Source organism: Schistocerca serialis, unplaced genomic scaffold (genome assembly GCF_023864345.2).
Source record: "Schistocerca serialis cubense isolate TAMUIC-IGC-003099 unplaced genomic scaffold, iqSchSeri2.2 HiC_scaffold_1401, whole genome shotgun sequence".
NCBI classification, from domain to species: Eukaryota; Metazoa; Arthropoda; class Insecta; order Orthoptera; family Acrididae; genus Schistocerca; species Schistocerca serialis.
Genome location: NW_026047627.1, coordinates 2,780,251 through 2,801,062, shown reverse-complemented (window position 1 = coordinate 2,801,062; position 20,812 = coordinate 2,780,251). Strand labels below are relative to the sequence as shown.

The following is a 20,812-nucleotide window of genomic DNA, read 5'->3' as shown; positions in this document are numbered from 1 at the left end:
TAACTACAGCTACAGAGCCTGCGAAAGACTGTCCATAAGTGCAAAGCACCTGCCTTCTCGAACATTCTACCTGTACAGCGTTGTTGGAAAAGTGAAATATCTTTTATAGAACTAGGGCCTACAACAAAATAAAAATAAAACACAAGAGTTACACAATTAGCTTTGATAGCAAACGTTACAAGATTAACCCTGAAACAGATAATATGTTAACAACCTTGCCCTAGTTGACGGCAGTCTTTAATGCTGACGGAGGTCGTAATAAATACAATGAACCGTATTAAGTCGTTGTAGAGTGAAGAAACAGTGGGATAGTAGCTAAATAAAGAGGAAGAAATCAACACGAGCAGAAAGGCAATAAACTTCAGAACTAATTCCGCGAAAGGAAATCATAAAACGGCTCTACATTTTCTGTAATCAGAGACGCCGCACAGATTAGATTTGGCAACAGTAGTTTCAAACTGGACGGCGGCTGCTCCACGCACCAGATCGTGGAATCATTTACGCCCCGAAGTGTCGACGCGGCGTCGCAGACATCGACGTGTTTCCTGGCAGCACGACGACAGTGATACCGTTCCGGGAAGAAAAAGGCGATGGCCATTTTCAAAATAATCTCGAACTGTTACTAAAGCTTAACTCGGCGAGAACACGGACAGCGTCTGATGCAAGAATGCCGTCGCGAGAGCAACTCCGTTCCCAGTTGTAACGGAATTTTCTGCCCACGGTTGTTTTCGCAACAGTTTATAAACACCGCGTCATCGTAATTGTGCGTTTATGTGATACTGAGTAATTGCGTTTACGATGCAGAGACGGAGGCATTTTCGTAGCTGTAGCTTAATGAAAGAACGTAACATTTCTTACCGCGTTTTCTGTGGATTAAGGGATACAACACCATGCAGTTTCAGTCTATTCTCCTAAGCTATCAAAGAAAAAAAACAGAAGATTTACCCCGCCTTGGTCAAATCACTTCATCGCCTCGCTACCAATGGTGACATCATTTCAGAGCGTCTCTGGTTTGGAAACGGAGATTCAGCTGTGGGAAAAAGTTTGCTACCGTCAGTAACTACTTACTCACTTCCCAAATAAAGCAGTTTTGTAGTATGGACTTTTCAGACAAGTCGCAGAGTGGACATCAAATTTCGTACGAGCACCTACTAATGATAAATTTCTTCTCTGTCGTCATCAAGGCAACTTTCATACTGATTTGATACGTGGCTCGAACGTGTAAGAAATCACAGCACTACTTCGCAGAGGAGAACACAAACTACAACGAAAACTCTTTGACAACAAAGGTACCACTATTCGATTGTCGATGCAGAAAACAAAGCGATAGAAATTTGTGCGTTTCTCAAATTAAATGCGCAGTGTTAGTAACGGTCGATTGAATGTACGCTCTTTGTACGTTTTGAGTGTATATTAAAGCCGTAGCAGAACAAATAGTACACCACTTGAATGCTAAAGCTTAATAACAGAAGAAATCTTTTGGAGTACGAAACGTATCGTCTTAGTAAGAAGACAGTGAGTCCAAGCTGTGTCGATGGTAGGGGCTGCACTGCATGTGTGGCGCTGCAGAGTCGGTCGTAACAAACAGGGCGAGGCCTCCACGTTGCGATGACACGGTCGTGTGTGGCGGCACGAGTCCTGCCGCGACGGGTACGGAATGTGCGTAAATTTACAAAAGTACGCGTCTACATCTTCATACCTGTTTCCAGGGCTGGGTTGACGGAGGTGAATTGTCGGCACTGCTTAAGGTGCAAGTGCTTGCCGACCACCACAAGCACACGTGAAACAAGAAAGAGTCTTTACAGTTAGCCAGTAACAGAACAGTGAGGAATGTTTATTTATAGTTAGCCAGTAACAGAACAGTGAGGAATGTTTGTACACTTTCTTTCAAAAATGAGAGAGTTTTCAGCTAAATGAGTGCACAAGCTACGCAGCGAACCTGTTTGAAAATACACTCCTGGAAATGGAAAAAAGAACACATTGACACCGGTGTGTCAGACCCACCATACTTGCTCCAGACACTGCGAGAGGGCTGTACAAGCAATGATCACACGCACGGCACAGCGGACACACCAGGAACCGCGGTGTTGGCCGTCGAATGGCGCTAGCTGCGCAGCATTTGTGCACCGCCGCCGCCAGTGTCAGCCAGTTTGCCGTGGCATACGGAGCTCCATTGCAGTCTTTAACACTGGTAGCATGCCGCGACAGCGTGGACGTGAACCGTATGTGCAGTTGACGGACTTTGAGCGAGGGCGTATAGTGGGCATGCGGGAGACCGGGTGGACGTACCGCCGAATTGCTCAACACGTGGGGCGTGAGGTCTCCACAGTACATCGATGTTGTCGCCAGTGGTCGGCGGAAGGTGCACGTGCCCGTCGACCTGGGACCGGACCGCAGCGACGCACGGATGCACGCCAAGACCGTAGGATCCTACGCAGTGCCGTAGGGGACCGCACCGCCACTTCCCAGCAAATTAGGGACACTGTTGCTCCTGGGGTATCGGCGAGGACCATTCGCAACCGTCTCCATGAAGCTGGGCTACGGTCCCGCACACCGTTAGGCCGTCTTCCGCTCACGCCCCAACATTGTGCAGCCCGCCTCCAGTGGTGTCGCGACAGGCGTGAATGGAGGGACGAATGGAGACGTGTCGTCTTCAGCGATGAGAGTCGCTTCTGCCTTGGTGCCAATGATGGTCGTATGGTCGTATGCGTGTTTGGCGCCGTGCAGGTGAGCGCCACAATCAGGACTGCATACGACCGAGGCACACAGGGCCAACACCCGGCATCATGGTGTGGGGAGCGATCTCCTACACTGGCCGTACACCACTGGTGATCGTCGAGGGGACACTGAATAGTGCACGGTACATCCAAACCGTCATCGAACCCATCGTTCTACCATTCCTAGACCGGCAAGGGAACTTGCTGTTCCAACAGGACAATGCACGTCCGTATGTATCCCGTGCCACCCAACGTGCTCTAGAAGGTGTACGTCAACTACCCTGGCCAGCAAGATCTCCGGATCTGTCCCCCATTGAGCATGTTTGGGACTGGATGAAGCGTCGTCTCACGCGGTCTGCACGTCCAGCACGAACGCTGGTCCAACTGAGGCGCCAGGTGGAAATGGCATGGCAAGCCGTTCCACAGGACTACATCCTGCATCTCTACGATCGTCTCCATGGGAGAATAGCAGCCTGCATTGCTGCGAAAGGTGGATATACACTGTACTAGTGCCGACATTGTGCATGCTCTGTTGCCTGTGTCTATGTGCCTGTGGTTCTGTCAGTGTGATCATGTGATGTATCTGACCCCAGGAATGTGTCACTAAAGTTTCCCCTTCCTGGGACAATGAATTCACGGTGTTCTTATTTCAATTTCCAGGAGTGTATTTGGATGGGGTGTGGAAGCGGCCAGTTAAATGCGCCCCAGTCCAACAAGAACAGGAATTCATAGAATGAGTGTAAGTCTGTCGTTCGTGGAAATACGGAAGTGTCGGGACAGTGTTCAAAAGTTTGCTGTCGTTCCACGTGGCCAAACGTAACAAGGATACTTATCGCAACACCACTGCGAGCTTTGGGGAAATCAGGTTATCTGAATTACTACGTGTGAGACACCAATACAACAGGGAGACCAGTTGTTGAAACCAGAGCTTGGTTCCAGCTACACATACTGTAACTGTCTAATCCACTCGGTTTCGAACCTTAACACGCCAAGGGTAGAGGCCTGTGCCGTCTATGTGTGTATCGTCATGGTGTAAGGGAAGTTTGACATACGCCAAAGAGCAGTAGATTCAGCGGTCTAGCACCGTAAAATAAAGCTTTGGTGGGCTTTGTTCTCGCGATCCGCCGTAGCCAGCTACGCGACAGAATAATATGGCTGACACATTTTTTTTTTTTTTTTTTTGTTCTTATCGCCTTTTCAGTAAATTAGTTGTTACCTGAATGCGATCCTCCTCTTGACGTGTGCAGTGTCTGAAGGCCACCGACACATGTTCTTTCTTATCCGCTACCAGGTAGGAATGCCATCCGTAGCAGCCGAACGATAACACCTGCACACACTGCCACGAAGTAAAACAGTTTCCCACCCTGCGATGATATTCCGCGTCGATGCAAAACACACAATGCAGTCAGCTTTTTTGTTACATTTTAACAATCGGTGGGTGGTGTCAGCACATCTGTTCATTCAATGTACTTCATCAAAATATCGCCTTGAGTCGAGAGGAATTTTTCTACCCATTATACGTCTTCAAATCCACGGAATGTAAATGCATTCCACCCCTTACCACTACGCATATTACGCACAACGCGTGTCATCCAGGTGAACTTAACTACACAGAATCTCGTGCCTTAACTGGCTCGGACAAGAACGTTTTGACCGTATGCTTTGACGTGTCTTCCGGAAGATTTTCTCACACGGCCTCCCCCTTCTCAGGAGAGCAGGCAGGGTGACGTCTGCTGGAGGCTTGTGTGGCAAAAGGCCGTGCACGAACGTGCGGAGTGCAGAGCAGCTCTGTCCGGATGCGTTAAAATGGCGGAACTGAACAGCGGCTAGGAGTGTGATCCACATGTGGGGGGGACACGCGGCTCGCATCTCGCGGGACACGCGGCCTTCTGCTGTGGGTGGATTTTAAAAATTAAGCCGTCGCGTCAAGTGGGAATTCACTCTCATTGCGACGACCAACACTGGGGTGTAAATATCATTCACCTCAGAAAACCGCCACGACTCGCGGGAGACTTCAAACTGCCAACGTTCCGCGGAGCTATACTCTGTTCGTCATAAGAATAAACCTGACGTAAACATTACGCCATGCATTGTTCCGCGTTTGCTCGAATCTCATTGGATTTCACTTCACGTGGAGCGGAAGCCAAGCTGTGTCCAGTACAGTCAAGTCCGATCACAAGGACACGTTTTACGCTGTGCTGCACACACACACACACACACACACACACACACACACACACACACACACAGACTGAGCTGTGACGCGGTACAACAGCTTCATCGGCGCATTAAACTCTGACAGCAGTGGCCAGCTAGCGGCCCAACTAACCTGCACTGCTGAGACCAGCTGCAGTTGAGACGCAGAAAGAGACGGCCAAAGAAGCAATATAGCTTCAAATGTCACTTAATTTTTAAAACGAATGAAGTAATATTCGGCAAAAGTCCGGCACTGCCGCGTGCTTCTTAGGCGGCGAGACGCAAAGCATAAAATGCTTTCGTTCTTACCTTACATAGGATTCTGATTACAAACTAGTGTGATGAAAATTACTAACTTAAACACAGGGTAATTTTTCTCAGCGAGCTATGTATGATGCAAAAGCCTACCGCAGGGATTTCACCGTAATGTTGACTACTCAAGCTAATGAAGGTATTTATTGCAGTCAGTCGTCACGTAATCTGTTGGCTCCTTCTAACCCGTATCCGAGAAGTTCACTACTTTGACGACGAGTCGATCAACAACAGAATCCACGAAGCCAACCAGGCGCCGCATTTCTCCTCTTCTTTTATGCCGTTCTGGATCCCTCCAGCGTTCGGCACTGACATGTGAAACAGCTGCGTTTGTTAGTTCCGGTACATCTGGCAGCTTAACAGTGTTTTGTTATTTCTCGGGACAGATCCCTTAACTTGGCTCCAGACCAGTTCTGTTGGGTTCATACTGTAATGGCACAGTGGAAAAAGTTAAAAGGCAGCATTTGTATGGTGTGCTCGATGCTGTGAAAGTGTTTTGCGTGTTCCTACGGTACTTATCTACATCTGTGGCATGAAACAATGCAGAAAGTCCAAATAAAGAGTATTTGGTTTTTCATTTCTGCCTTACAAATTAAATTGTTATGTTTTCTTATTTCAAGCAACATTTACAACCAGCCTTTCATAGAATATCGATAATTAATAATTTGTATTTGACATGAAAAAAAGGAATTTCGTGTGTAATACGTAATTAGAAAGAAGAAGACGTGCATTATTCACAAAAAATGATGATGAATTTTACGAGATGTACGTATTTCAAATTGAATGAAGAAAAAAAGTGACTTGGGCGGGACTTGAACCCGTGAACCATGATATACAGAGAAATATCAATGTGCTAGGTTACCGATATTTTAGATCTCACTTTGTTTGTTGTATTTGTTCGTGGCGGACTTTCCACGGCGCTTGTTCAAGTTCATCGTCGATCCATTGACTCAGTTAATTTTATTACAGACGGCAGATACGGCGCTGACCGAACACACTTTTTTTTTAATCTCATTTTGTTCGTTGTATCTGCTCCCGGCGTACGTCGCAAGACACCCGTTTCAGTTCGTCGTTGATCCATTCACTCAGTTTTTTTATTACAGGGGGCAGCTAACCCTTTGACCGAACACGCAGAGTTACCGTGCCGGCAACACACTGAGCTACCATGCCGACGTAGACGTTGACAAGGAGTGTGACTTTGAAACTGAACCGTATGTGTCTAATAGAGTCCCTTGGAAAACTTGGAAGCCGATTATTTCTGTAAATTCACGAAGATAATTGAGAACAGCCTATTTCTCGGCACTTTTTAACTGTGTCCCACACGCGTGTTTCACCACGGAACAGGAAGCAGCCTCAGCCATTAACAGCGCGGCAGTCAGGGCTCACCAGTACAGAGGCAGTGACTGTACGCGGCTTGTGGAGTAAAAACTACGTAGCTAAAGCGTGATTAACAAACACGTTGATGGCCGGTTAATACATTTGAATATCTTGAAAGTTTCATTTAACGTGACTTAGTAACAAGATACCTAATACATAAGCAGGACCTACTTCCAAGAGCGTAACAACACCAGTGTATGCGTGCTACGGCTTCTGAACAGTCATCGCGTTTGTGTTTGTTTACATCAGGTTTATTCTTATGATGGGGTACAGCAGCAACAAAGCTCTGTGGGCTGCAGGAGAAGGAGAATTAACTGAAAGAAATTCAGCTTCTACAACAATGTGCATATGTGGTCAACGTCTAAATGTCCTCAAAATTAGTACAGTGTAATTATGCGGGTGTGACGCTGGTTTCGTGATTTTGAGTGTCGCGTGCTGGCGTTCCTGTAACGTGGCAGAACAGAATGTAGTCGGCCGACCGGGTTGGGAGCCATTCAGTGACACACAGGGTGAGTCAGGAGCAAAGGCACATGCTTTGAGGGGTGGCAGTATTAGTGGTACTGAATACTACTCCGAATGGTTTCCGAGGTAAAACACAGTGTAATTTGTTTTCTGTAGTACCACACATTGTCACTGTTCACAATGTACCACAGTACTGTAGAGCAAGGTGAGACGAACAGTTTGGTACGGGACACTTGTGGCCTATCAAGTCGGGAAACGGCCTCAAATTCGTCTACAAAAACTACGTAAACTACAGCGCATGCGCGTCGAGCGAGTTTTCCAACGTTCTGGCGCTCTCTTCGCACAAACCATTAGTTCTAGAGAAAAAAATGAATAGGACCTGTTTTGTAGGAAATTTAATATATCTTAATTTTGCACTGCGACACGTTTTCGCTGGAGGGTGCGGCTTTCGCGTTATTCAGGAAAAACGTACAAAAGTGATAATAAACGTGTTCTATCTCGGAAACCATTCGGAATAGAGAGAATTCAGAATCACTTTTACTGTCACACCTCAAAGCATGAACCTTTCCTCCTGACTCACCCTGTCTGTGTAGCGTACATAAAAAAATGAGTAATTTAAGCACCGCTGGTTGAGCGATGTTCACAATCCAGCTTCGTTATACAGGTTGCGGAAAAGCAATTTCACCAAAAGTGTGCGTCGAAAAGGCAGCGTGAAACATAGGAATTTGAGTACAGCGACTGGGGGTTGCAACTACGTATATTCGGCCTTACGGGGACGTAATTCAAAGGTCACACACGGACGTCTATGCTCTAAATGATTGGTAATTTACAGAAAATGTGTGCTTAACAGGCTGTTGAGACTTACCAAGCGTCACGATGGCAACAATATAAACTTACGGCAGTACTTACACGTGTATCGTACTTAGCTGACGTAACATGCAGCACTTCTTCAGAGACGAAGATAATCAAATGTCCACGTTTCATGTTTGAACATGTCTTTGAAAGGTCAAAATGAGTGAAAAACGAGCCAACACTTAATTAACATAGGTATGCGTTGCAAATGTTCAGTATGACCACCGTTTTCATGTTGGCATAGCGCCGTAAATATTCAGCAGCCACCTCAACTGGCAATGCCGAAACCCCTTTACTTGAAGCTCTCTTTCTGCCCTGCACTTTTGGTCGAGTTCTCTTTCCTCTTCCTGTATCTACCAGACGTGACACGACAGACTAATTGTCGAATTCTCAGAGGTGTAATACACTTCGTCTATGGTAGAAAATGTCAAAAACAGCAAAATGACAGAATGTGTTGGTAGAGATTTATAACGTTAAAGTTCAGTAGACGGAAGCTATGTAAAGGAAATGCGATACATTTAACCAAGCCGCCACGAAGTAAGCTGTAAAATACGTTTGTTGGTTGCAAAAAGTCCTCTAGTAAAGAGGTGAGTGCCGTGACAAGGGTGAAGGTCCCGCTACGATGCGGCGACATCTGAGAGCCTACAGCATCGGTGTTAATGACAGGAAAGACTGCGCGCCTTTGGTCAACTGTCTAAGCAGTGAAAATGGAGCGAAACTTTAATTGGGTTGATCACATCGCTCTATAATCTGGAGTAAATGTGAAATAATTTTATAGCGTCTGCGATGTGGAAGTGATGTGTGAGAGACTGATTACTAGGGTGATATTAGCTGCTCTTTGTATCTCGTCATATACCTACGACACAGTAACCTATGGAAGCAAGTAACCCTCATTTCTTCTCTTGACCGGAAGCAATCCAAAGTCCACTTATTTGCCTTTTGGCTGTAATGAAATAGTGACGCAAATTCCGGAAACCGTTTTTCTCTAAGTGACCTTGTTACATTAGTCGATTCCACTAGGGTCAACAGACGTCCCGAGCTCCATGATTATTACACGCATGGTCTCTGCAGTGCAGCTGTGCTTGACGAAGTGAACTCGCCAGTCTTTATGTTAACACGGAGAGGAGACACAGACAAACAATGCAGAGCACGAATTCCTTACGGACGCCAGAGAAATCGTGAGTTGGGGGAGTGTGAGGAGGCGGCTGGCCGTAGTGGGACGTTCAAAAGTCTCGCGCACGAGCTTTGAGGCGTTCATAGCCGCTTTAATAAGCGACCAGGATTACGCTGGTTGCCGAAAGACGTGCTGGAAGCATATTTCACAGAAAAACTTTAGGGGTGCGGACCAAACTACTCATCGAGTAAAGACACATTCCCACGTGAGTGCAGTTGCCACTGGCAGTTCAGTTTGCAGAGACTGCACCCTGTAGTCTAACTACTTGACCTTCACAGAAACTGACTGAGGGCCAGATACGCTTCCCTACGTACGTATATCACTGTAATCGGAAATTCGAATACTAGAGATCAATTGTATCATAGCAAATGTCTGGCAGATGTCTCGCACATGTCTTTCACTCATACTGAGAAATGATTTCGAGACAGTATGTAAACATACTTGTCGCGCCGAATTGTGGAACAACTTTGCGAAGTATAGCACACTTTATAAGATGAAATGAAAACGGTTGCTATCGTTGTTCGTGGTCATCAAACAAATTTCGGAATTGTTTTATTATATAGCAAGAATGTGAAACACACTACTGTAGAACTTCGAGATGGAAGACGCCACAGAAATATTATTAGCATGTTGTGAAAACATCACACGTGATCCCTTTATCGAGGAGAAAACAAAGCCATAAAAATTCCAGGTTTCTCGTCTGATGCCCGGTGAGCTACACACGATCGGACAGATATCTGCCATTTACACGCTTTCAAAGTGGATGAATAACTATACTCGAAAAAATGAGACGTATTAAATGGGAAAAAATTCTTCTGTTAAGAGAAGCACGGATCTTTTTAGGGTACTTATATTCTAGTAAGAAGAATGTAAGGCCAGGCTTTCTCGATTACAGGGGTAGCATTTGCGGCAGTGCAGAGCCGTTCGTAATGAATGAGATGCGAGTGTCGATGTTACGACGTCATCATAGTGTAGCAGCAAGATACGCCTGCCGTGATCTTTAGTTAATCAGGCACTGTCGCAAAGAAACTGCAGAAATACGAAGGTCTTGATAATACGAGGTAAAATAACAACTTTTTCATTTCCATTATCAGCAAGACAATTATAACAGCCTATTAATATGTGGACGGAATATGTAAAGGGCCGCAGCACCACTTGGCAATGGAAGAAGCCGTAATAAGGAAAACATGCCAAGCAGCCAGCTTGTAAAACACAAATAAGGCGACAAAAATTATATGTAAGCCGCAGAGTTGCAAACGGTTATATATACACCACTGAGGTGTTTTTACAGTGTGTTGATGCTAGACGCAAACAAAAAGTGCGCGCTTGAAATTCTTAACTTCCTAAAACGAGGAAACTTTTCGAGTGCTAAATGTATTTTCTTAGTGAGGCCAATAACAGACCAAGCTCTGTCGGTTCTAAAATATATGTAAACTTTCATAAGTAGCTTTCTACGTAAGCAAATTCGCCTCCAATGTTGGTTTGACGGCTATTGTCTTAGCGTTAACAGTCTACAGTCATTTCCAAGACTTGTTTGCATTTCAAGCATGGTGGAAGCAGTGTCGCAGACGTCGACACCCTCTTTGGCAGCACGGCTGCAGCCAGCTGGTCCAGGAAGAGACGGCTGACAGTTTCGTCCGGATCTTGATTCGTTGTTCACGTTTAACGCGGCAAGAACGCCGAAAGCGTGCGTCACAAGAATGTCGCGGCGAAATATTCCTTTTGAAGTTGTAACGGAATTTTGCGGCACAGTGCTGTTTTCACGGCGTTTTATAAATTGCACGTCTTATTAATTGTTCGTTTATGCATTGCTAAAGAACTGAAAACCCTTGAACTGAGGAAAAATGTAATTGCAATGAAGATTTGACGAAACATTTAACTTTGCAGAGAGAAAAATTACTGTCTCTTACATCAGTAAGTATCATTTTCTAGAGACGAATAAGGCAGGTAGTTTCTGCTGGAATGACCGACGACTTTTGCGATACGCTTTCCACGTCTGCATACGAGCTCTAGCCGCTGTTTCACAATACTAAATCATTATCACGGCATGTGAACAAACCGCTGGTCGACGCTCAAGTAACACGTTTGAATTCTGACGTGATAATTAAGAAGCTAAGAGATGACAAGTTTTTATATCGCGTCCATGGCTACTGCGAAAATAATGAACTGTTTTTATATGCCGACAGATTGCGTAATAGAGCACACAACTCTTTGCTGTAGGAAGGTGGGAGTGTTCTGCAAACATGACGCCACAAGTCTTTAGTGGAAAGTCAGTGTCGTTTTACAGTAAAGTATACAATACGTAACCTCATTTGGGGAGAAAGATAACTTTTGCGAATTTGTCTGTGGAGCCATACCTCTAAATGTGACCTTACGCTGCCTAATCACAATTTTGTGTGTCCCACCGACGTAATTTATCGTTTACAAGTTTACTTCCTTATTATCATGCTGTATGTAAAGTCTCAATGCTGTTTGTATCTTTATCATCATTTTTTCCTATTTTCATTTACTTCATAAAACGGCCATTGTTCCCGAGGAACTGCCGACATTCCGGAGCGCTAGCAGCAACAGTCAGTCGCTTGAGGCAGCGACAAAGCTCTGTGGGCTGCAGGGCAAGGAGAATCCACGCAAAAATAAATTCGTCTTCTTCGTTACTACGATCTGCTAGTTCAGTTAAATGTGCTGGAATTCAAAACAATGTCATTACGTTTGTAAGTCATTCAGTGACGTACCTGCAACTTATATAACTTGAGCAGTGCTGGTTGAGCGAGGTTTTGCCATCCAGCACCGTTACACATGCCAGACGTGACGGGACAAAGGTGCTGACCGCATTCTCAGGAGTTACATACTTAATCTTTGATAAAATGAATGTGCTTAAAACGGTAAAATGATGGAATGCCGTCGTATTGATTTTTACCTTAAAAACACAGTAGGGAATTCGGCATCGATAACCGCATTTCCAGAACCGATTTGATACTTTTTACAGGACGAACCAGAAGGGGTCCTGGCAGATGGGTTTATGAAGAGTGTGTTTATTAGCCGTATGTAGGACGGTTAAAAGTAGGTTTTATATTTTCTTTGGAGCAGTTAAAGTGAATATTAACATATCGTTCGTTTCCAAGAATGGGATGATAGACAAAAGCTATTTTTGCACTTCACATTTCTTCTCTGTTCTATATTTATAATCTTATACGAAAAGCTATCAGAAGTCCTATCGCCATTTTAATGTACTTCATGGTTGTGTGACACAATGGAGACGTATTACTCTGTTTATTTTTTTTTGACGTCTCATTGTGACAGAAATTCCAGAGCCAGCACTGCGTGAGCAGACCACAGACCTGTGAGAGGCTGACTGCAGTTGGTACCTGCCGCCATCTCAGCAGTTGGCAGCACTGGCAGCGTGGCAGTCCCTGCGCCTTCTGTTGTCTGTCGCATTTGTAGCGAGCTGTTTCCAGTGTGAAGACGTGACTCCGCATTCTGTGCTGCAGCTTCCGAGTTGATATCTACTTCTCCGTTAATAAGGTAAAGCTGACCATTTCCGTTCGTTCCCGCTGTGTTGAATTATTTAGTTTTTGAAAGGCCGTGGTAGTTGTGCGGTTTCTGTGTTGTCCATAACTATAAAGCAAACTATGAAGGTTACTATGTTCTCAAAATGCTAGCGAATTACGTATTAAAAATCTTGGTATTTTTAAGCGCTATCGAAATTCCAGTTAAATCTGCTGTTTTACTGACTATAGGCAAGAATGAAAAAGCACAGTCACGGACTAGATATTTTTGTCGTTTTTGCGCCATTTTGTTGAATTGTTTTCTCGAAATATTGGGTTGTACTCGTTACGTCTGATGTTTAAAAGAACTACCCTGCTTGTAGGTGGGGAATAACGTAACGGAATGGAGCTTGTTTCTTCCTGTCCTGTATTTGCTAACATTAAGTTGATATTTTTACTTCTGTGGAGTAATGTTTTCGGCGACAATTCCGCCTCTTGGGTAGTGAGGCAGATGAGGTTGTGCCCCGTTTCGTTCTTTATTGTATTTGTGTAATTGCAGAAATCAATGAATTCTTACGTTGACCTCAAAATGTTCGGCTTTATGGGTTTAGTACTGTAATCACGTAGATTAATAATCGTGTATCTACAGACTGACTGTGGCTTATACTTACCAAACAGCACTACTTTTTCTAACAATGTAGGTATTTGAATGAGGAAAACAATACCGTACATTAAGCGCCTATATTGAAACATTTTTTTGCTAAAACCAGTCCTCCTCAATGTATTTTCTGAAAAGTCTTCATCATTGGTCAGAACGATATAGAAATACGTGGTGTGACGATTACAGATGTTACTGCAGTAAACTATTATCCATATTCGTGATCGAGCAGTGCACAGGTGAACTTCTGGTTCACAGTGTGTCCGTTGGACTCACGAATTGGCATTTCGCTCGTGGACTGCAAAAGGTTGTGAAGTCTCTTCGGGAGGAGATATTTATTTATTTATATTTTTCTCATTTGTTCAGAGTTTTCAAATAGACGCGCGAGTGTAATTGTGGGGTCCAAGATGCAAAAATTGTTGAATGCATTATTAGCCCGGCGTATTTGTACTTTAAGAGCATGGACTCAAATATTGAAATCATTCTGGACCCACGCAACACTCGAAGAATACTCCTCTTACCATCATGTTGAGGCTATGGTAGTCGAATCCTGGCTTTCGGCGTAAGCTGGAAAGTAAAATCTCATAACTAGTCTTGCTCTCGTCTGCAACTGACTGCTGTGAAAAAATGTCTGTTACATGTTAAAGCGGCTATCATTTTGCGTTATAGGGCGACGCGTAATGGCGTCTGTTGAAGCAGAGGCCGCTAAAATTGTGGAGCTGTAAACGTCTTAAGAAAAATTAATTCGATGCAAGGAACATGAGGGCTCACTGTACTTCGAAATAACGCACATTTAAACTTAACGTACAGTATTAGCAACATATAACTTACGTGGTACAGTATGTCTCGTACTTATTACAACAATAATCAAGGAGCGTTATTCTCCCGTATTAATTGCATAGAAGTTTACATTTAAGGAGTTTACTCCTTGATACGAAGATTAAATTTAATATTTACTATAAAATTTTACGCCGTCTTTTCGCTCGATGATACACGAGGTTCGTGTACATTTACTTCGTCGCGAGATACATTTCTCGTTCCAAGTTTTTTAAATGTCTTTACGACACAATTGTCGCTTGGTAGAAACTGAGGATTCACATATATATTCTTGTTAAACAAAGGCACAGGAGTTGTTGAGTAACACTTTATTAGCTTAAATAAAGGATTAATCAACTGCTAGTGCGGTTTTAAGGAGAATACATTCTTATAGCTGTAGTTGCCTACAATGTAAAGTGTATTGTTATTACGTAGAGCAAGCAATACAGTTTATATCACAGCAAGCGGATCTCTTGATACTAATACGCAAAGAGTAATTTCAACGTCTTTTGTTGAAGTAAACGAAAAAATAGGAATGCGAACAGTAGACAAACGTTCAGGATCAAGGACTGATATAACCTCCTCTCTACGTCCCTGGTTACGCTGATAGACAGGTCTGTAGCACAGGAGGTGGTCTAGGTTAGGTTGGAATAAGACGGTATTGTTGGAGACGGGTAATCCATTGGATGTGAATGGGCAACGGATTGCTATGCAGCAGCGCCTGATGTCCACATTTGCACTGTAATTAAGGCACTTTGCCACATACAGGGCGAGTGAGGAGGAAAGGTACATGCTTTCAGATGCGATAGTATAAGTGATACTGAACAAACAACTTCATGTGGACATTTGCCATATTGCTAGTGGTTTCCGAGATAGAATGTTTATTTCTTCTGTGCAAATGTGTAGTGTTATATGGAGGCCAGAATTTAGATTGGAGCGTTCACTGATCAGTATGTAAATGAATAGACGGTAATAAATTTGTCGTCGGGATGGAAATTTCATTGTTACCCACATAACGCACACGAAGTTGTACGGAGAATTTTCCCGTCATTAACAAATAGTGTGACGTCAGTGCCTCTTCTCGTGGAAACAGTTGTCCTGTGCTGTGATTGGCCGAAAACAGCAGTCGTAACAGAAGCCAGATTATATTCAATTTTCGCGAAGTTTAGTTGGCTTGTTTCGGAGTCATTGCTTATTAAATTGTGATCTACGAAATTAAGTTCGTGGAACGTTTTAATGGCCATAGATACTGGAAAACGGTATCCACCTTCGCTTCCATGCACTCCAGGCACGCGGTACGAGCATAAGGCTGCGTTCACACTGCCGGCCGGGCCGGGCCGGGCTGACGCGCACTGGCTCGGCTCGTGCCTAGCCAGCTCAGGCCGACGAGTAGTGCATTCACATTGCGCGCCGCGCCGAGCCGGGACGGCGAAATGGGGGAAAATCCACTTCTCCGATTTTCATGTTTTAAAAATTCTTAGCGGTATATAAGACTTCGCCACATCGTTTTATGAACTTATTTTTTCCTTAAAAGCGTTACTTACGTCGTGAAAAAAGAAAAAGTTTACTTTTCGTTTCGCGTGATTTCTTAGTTTCGTAACGCTTCCCAACCGATTTTGAAGAAAGTATGCGGCTAAAGAATCTGATTTTTGTACACTTGGTAGTGCAACATCTTAGCTTCGTATTGAATCATTTATCTTTCCATATTTCTTAACAGTCATTGTGAAATGATGCTATTTGTCAACGTTGTGCACTTGATTTACAAATCTTGTAGTGAAAAAGTTATGTAGCGGGTAGCTTACTGTTAGATCAGTTTTAGACCATACATTGTTGGGAATGAAATGTAGCTAAAAGTACCAAAAAGTTTTTGAAATGATAATGATACTGATATCTGTCTCTGGTCTCAAGTAATGCGAGCTATTCAGTGGCGTCAATGCCGCGTCCGCAAGCCACGGAGTTCGCGCGGTTACAGCTTGGTTTAGTGTAGTCATATAATGCAGGACAGAAAAAAACTAATTACTAGTGATCAGCGCAGACCTAGTGCCGGTCCCTCGTATTTTTTTAATAGTATCATACTCTAGATAAATCCAAATGTATAAGAATTTTTCCCTCTGCTACTGGACAATCATCTGCTATGCTTTTATAACTGGCCACACGTTGCATCACAAAAGACAAACAATTATTTGTCATCAACATCCTACAATTAGTATGATGTACATTTCGTATTTCGAACTAAAAGATAACTGAAGCGCAATTCTGTAGTCTCGTTGTCTACTTTGACAGAAAAAAATAATGGAGAGTTAATGAAACTACTGTAGATCGGCACAGATGTGCGTTTTATTGTTCTTCATTGTTTTTTTTTTCTTCCTTGGCGGGCTGCGCTGCACTGTCAAAGTAATCCCTACTCTTTGGCTAAATGGCTGGCGGGAGGCCAAATAAATAAATTTAAAAAGATTTCCACCCTTCGACAGCTGCCAAGCAAGTCAGTAGAAAACGCAGCTGCAGTCAACAGTTGCTCGCCTTTAGCTGGTCTGTGCTGTCGTGTAGAACAATGTCTTCACTCTTTTATTGGTATTGTTTTGACTCTGCAGTAACTCGTCGAGTTTTGAAGTACAGAAGAACTAGGAGGTTATGGATTCATCCCATGAATAGCGACAGACATTTAGGAGAGTTTTTTTTCTTTATATGAAGAACTTAAAAACTATCCTTAAAAAATTTTATTCAAATTACAGAACGAATCATAATACATTTCAGTATGTGCTGCAGAACATTCAAGACAAAATTTCTAAACAGAACAAAAATTTTCGCAGAAGTATAACAGCAGAAGAAAAATTGTGTATAACGATAAGGTAAGATTCGTTAGTACACACTTTTTGGCTCGCAGTAGAACTTTGTACAGCATTCACTACCTCCAGTTAATTGTAGTCATGCTTTTGTATTTTAAATTTCACAAACGCTTACCCTTACCTCTGAGGGGAAGAGAGTTTATGGAACTCCTGAGAATCATTAGGAAGTAATTAGCTTCGTCATTTTGGGTAATGTCTTGCTGTGCCTTCAACGAAGAATCGCAGAAATACTCCTTCAGAATTTTGTAACTTTTTTCTTCATGATGCAGCGCTTGGCAGTGGTGATGGTTCATCATGTGGAGCCACTGATGACCTCACAGAATTCTTTTCATTACCTTGTAAGATAGACAGATTGATAGGCGAAGAGTTTTGAGATAATGCCCTTTGACTCAGTGGTTCTATTTCCACTGATAAGGAACTGCCACAGCATGACTTTACAATGCATTATCATCTGGCAGGGACACATTTCCGTCCCTCAGTGACACTCATATCTGTCTCCGTTTACAAGTAAATGCGAACTATTCAGTGGCGGCAATGCCGCGATCGCTGGCAAGCTATTGTTGTAAATGCATGTAAATACGGTAGATTAAACAAATGAAATAAAAGTAATTTCGCATGTATCATTATAATAAACGTAATTTTTCCTGACTGATTGTGAAATGTGAGGCAACATCTTAAAATAAAAGACGTGTGCAGTCACACTTGTGAAGAAAGCAGAAGGGAGACGTGTGATGCGTGTACTGCAGAAGCTGTAGTGCTGCGCCACAGGCTCGCGCCGGCAATATTAAACACTCCGGATGTCGCCGGCTCGGTTCCGGGAGGCTCACGCCGTGTCGGCGCGGCCCGGCCGCCAGTGTGAACACCGCAATTCAAAACCATGTGTTTGATATCGAAGCGGGCGGCGGCTCGGCTCGGCTCGGCCCGGCCGGCAGTGTGAACGCAGCCTTAAGACAGGGTTTCCAGTACGTGGAGCTGGAACAACGGTTCTGCTTACGTGGTCCTGTGTTGTGAAGACAAAAATAAATAAATAAAGGTAACCGCAGAAGAGAAGACTTGTTGTGACGTCAAGACTGTTTAATAGAACGACTCAGCGGCGTACCAACTATTTCTTTGTGGTGGGGGGGGGGGGGGGGGGTTCAAGCAAACCCATTTGCTGATTTCGTCTTTCAGCAAAACCGTTAAGAATACGTAAATACCGACCGTCTGGGAAGGTGTTAGCTACGCAGCGGTCGTCTACAGAAACAACTCGTTAATAATAATATGGACCCAGTTTTAAGGTTCGTCCTCTGTAAAATTGTCTCGTTGCTTTAATTTTTAAAACGACATTGGTCCTACTTTCTTGTTAAACCATTTACGAAAAGGAATACCTTTTTACTGTAGACTGTGGATAACAATCGGGTAGAGAAACCTTTTATTATTGTTACTATTTGATAAACACTGTGCATCACATCATAATGGAAAAAGAAAAACGTAATTTGAAATGAAGGCATTTATTTATTTATTTTTTATTGTCCGCAGCTCGTGGTCTTGCAGTAGCGTTCTCGCTTCCCGCGCATGCGACTAAAAAAATTTAGTTACAATTTCCAAATGTAGTTTTCCTTTCTACGCTCCGGTAAACAATTTTTTCATGACATCCACAAGATTAATTTTTCCAGTCGTGTCTTGATGAATATGGTAGAGGACTTAAGGGGTGAGTCTCGATTGAGTCAGCGTTGATCTGAGGCTAGTTTTAAATCGTATCAAAGCGCCGAATGACCTCTGAGGATGGTGACGGTCAGAACCAGAATGATGAGGCAAATAACTTCCTGGAGGAATTCTTTAACCCTAGCAGGTTCAGCGGTAAGTTTTCTTCCAGTAGAGGGTACGTTACATGGTTGTATACCAGCCGTAATGGTTCGCATCATTTCGAGCTGCGCATAAAGCCTGTGCAGGTTGTATTTACTCAAAGCAATTCTTCCAAACGACGTGTAGATGGAGGAAATATTTGGGAGAACGTAATAACTATCGCTTCAAGATGGGATAGTCTCTTTAAATCCTCCTGGTTACCTTTCGATAATTTTTTCACAATGAGATCAAGAATTTCGAACAAATCCTTCCTAAATTTTCGTTCTGAAGACAATTTTTTGGGAACAGATGGTGTTTCTGTGTTGCAATTTCACTGGAATTTTTCTTGGCTGTGAGATGGCTGTGTGTTTCATATTTAGGTTTTTAGAATAATTTTTGGATTTCGCTAACAGCATGTCAAATGGTTCTGCAGTTATAGGATTTGCAAGAGCTACTTTCAGAACCTATAAAAAATGTTTTTTGTACGTTAGCTTCAGTTGGTACGTGCGTTAGCTTAAGTTGGTACGCTGCAGTTTACTGTATGAAGTAAACTGCACAAAGTGTGAAATAGACTGTGAGGTCATTCATCATTGCAAATTCTTCAAATTACGTTCAGTGAGTGATGGTACTTCATTTATAAACATTGTAAAAACTGAGTAATAACGGAAAGGTAGTCACTTCGCTGCCAAGCACGAATGTTCGGCTATAATATGTCGGTTGTTTTATGAAATGACATCAGAAACGTCGTTTTGCAAAAAACCCGATGCAGATCCAAAAACAGTATTCTTTAATTTTTGTGTGCATATAGTAAAACGTTTTCCAACAAACTAATTCATATAAAACAGTGATCCATTAGACCGAAAATTCCGTTTCCGCCAGCTTTCTTTCATGTTGAAGGGTGAGAAAATATTTTCTGCAAACAGTCCGCAACAATAATACCGCGTCTATGATCCAGGGATAACGAATTGGTACTGAAACTGGATAATAAATCAGTGCTTACTGGAACTCAGGGTAAAGTTACCTATAATGCCTTAATAAACGGAAGGCTGTTTCTTTAGCACAAGACGTTATCCAAGCAATAATTGCCACGACTGAGTACATTGCTTAACTACTATCGCAGGGTGACTGTGAGAAATGTGGCCGCTACACAAAGCAGCCTGTGTCAGATCGTGAGTGTATTGCGTATTCGTATGAGACATAAATGGGGATGTTTGTAACTAGGCAAAGTAATAAAATTTTCATACTTAAATGTGAATGCAGTGCGTGTCGTGAACCATGAACTTCATAACAAACTGCTTTATATTAACATTTTGGATCATACGTCTCACTTTCCTGATCCTGCAACAGCAGTGGACTCTCTAGCCGTGGAATAAAAGGATGGTCCGTGCACACAGTCATGATGCCTAATTTCAGGACAAGAGAGATTTGTGTGCAATAATACACCTGGCTCAAACGCGTGCGTCCAAATACTAGTTATCTTGCAGCTTAGAAGAATTATTACATTACTCGATACTGTGTTACATGTATATAGTTTGACTTTCTTGTATTGTTACATAGCGGTTATCGACATCTTTACCTCAGCTTGCTTCGTTGTAGTGACAGGGAATGCATATTCACAGACCGTTGTTAATTTTTTCTGGAACATTTATTCTCTTTTTCCTGCTTGAAACCTTGGGCCTGACCTGTTTGCCGCTGATACGGATGGTCAAGAGGGTTCTGATTACCCCAGCGTAGTTCCAACCACGATTTCTCCCGTTTGGATTGAGATTTGGTGCCCCCTACAACTCAAAAGTATTTCCGCTGCATCGGAAATAATGACACCTTTTTGTAAAAACTTTCGTGTACGTCATAGCTCCACTCCCCCTTCCCATGAAGGTCTCTCCGAGAAATGGGAGAATATAACTACAAAACATGGTCGCAGGTTCGAATCCTGCCTCGGGTATGGGTGTGTGTGATGTCCTTAGGTTAGTTAGGTTTAAGTAGTTCTAAGTTCTAGGGGACTGATGACCACAGCAGTAAGTCCCATAGTACTCAGAGCCAACTACAAAACATGGTTCAAATGGCTCTGAGCACTATGGGACTGAACATCTGAG

The 20,812-nt window shown here is 43.3% G+C and overlaps 1 long non-coding RNA gene across 1 annotated transcript in view; it reads left to right on the top strand.

Annotated features, from left to right (window-relative positions):
- Positions 1-12,553: 12,553 nt before the first annotated feature.
- LOC126442705 (uncharacterized) overlaps positions 12,554-20,812 on the top strand; it is a 98,686-nt gene continuing 90,427 nt past the window's right edge. Inside the window, exon 1 of the long non-coding RNA XR_007581600.1 lies at positions 12,554-12,612. This is a non-coding gene — a long non-coding RNA (uncharacterized LOC126442705). The remainder of the gene's footprint in view (positions 12,613-20,812) is intronic.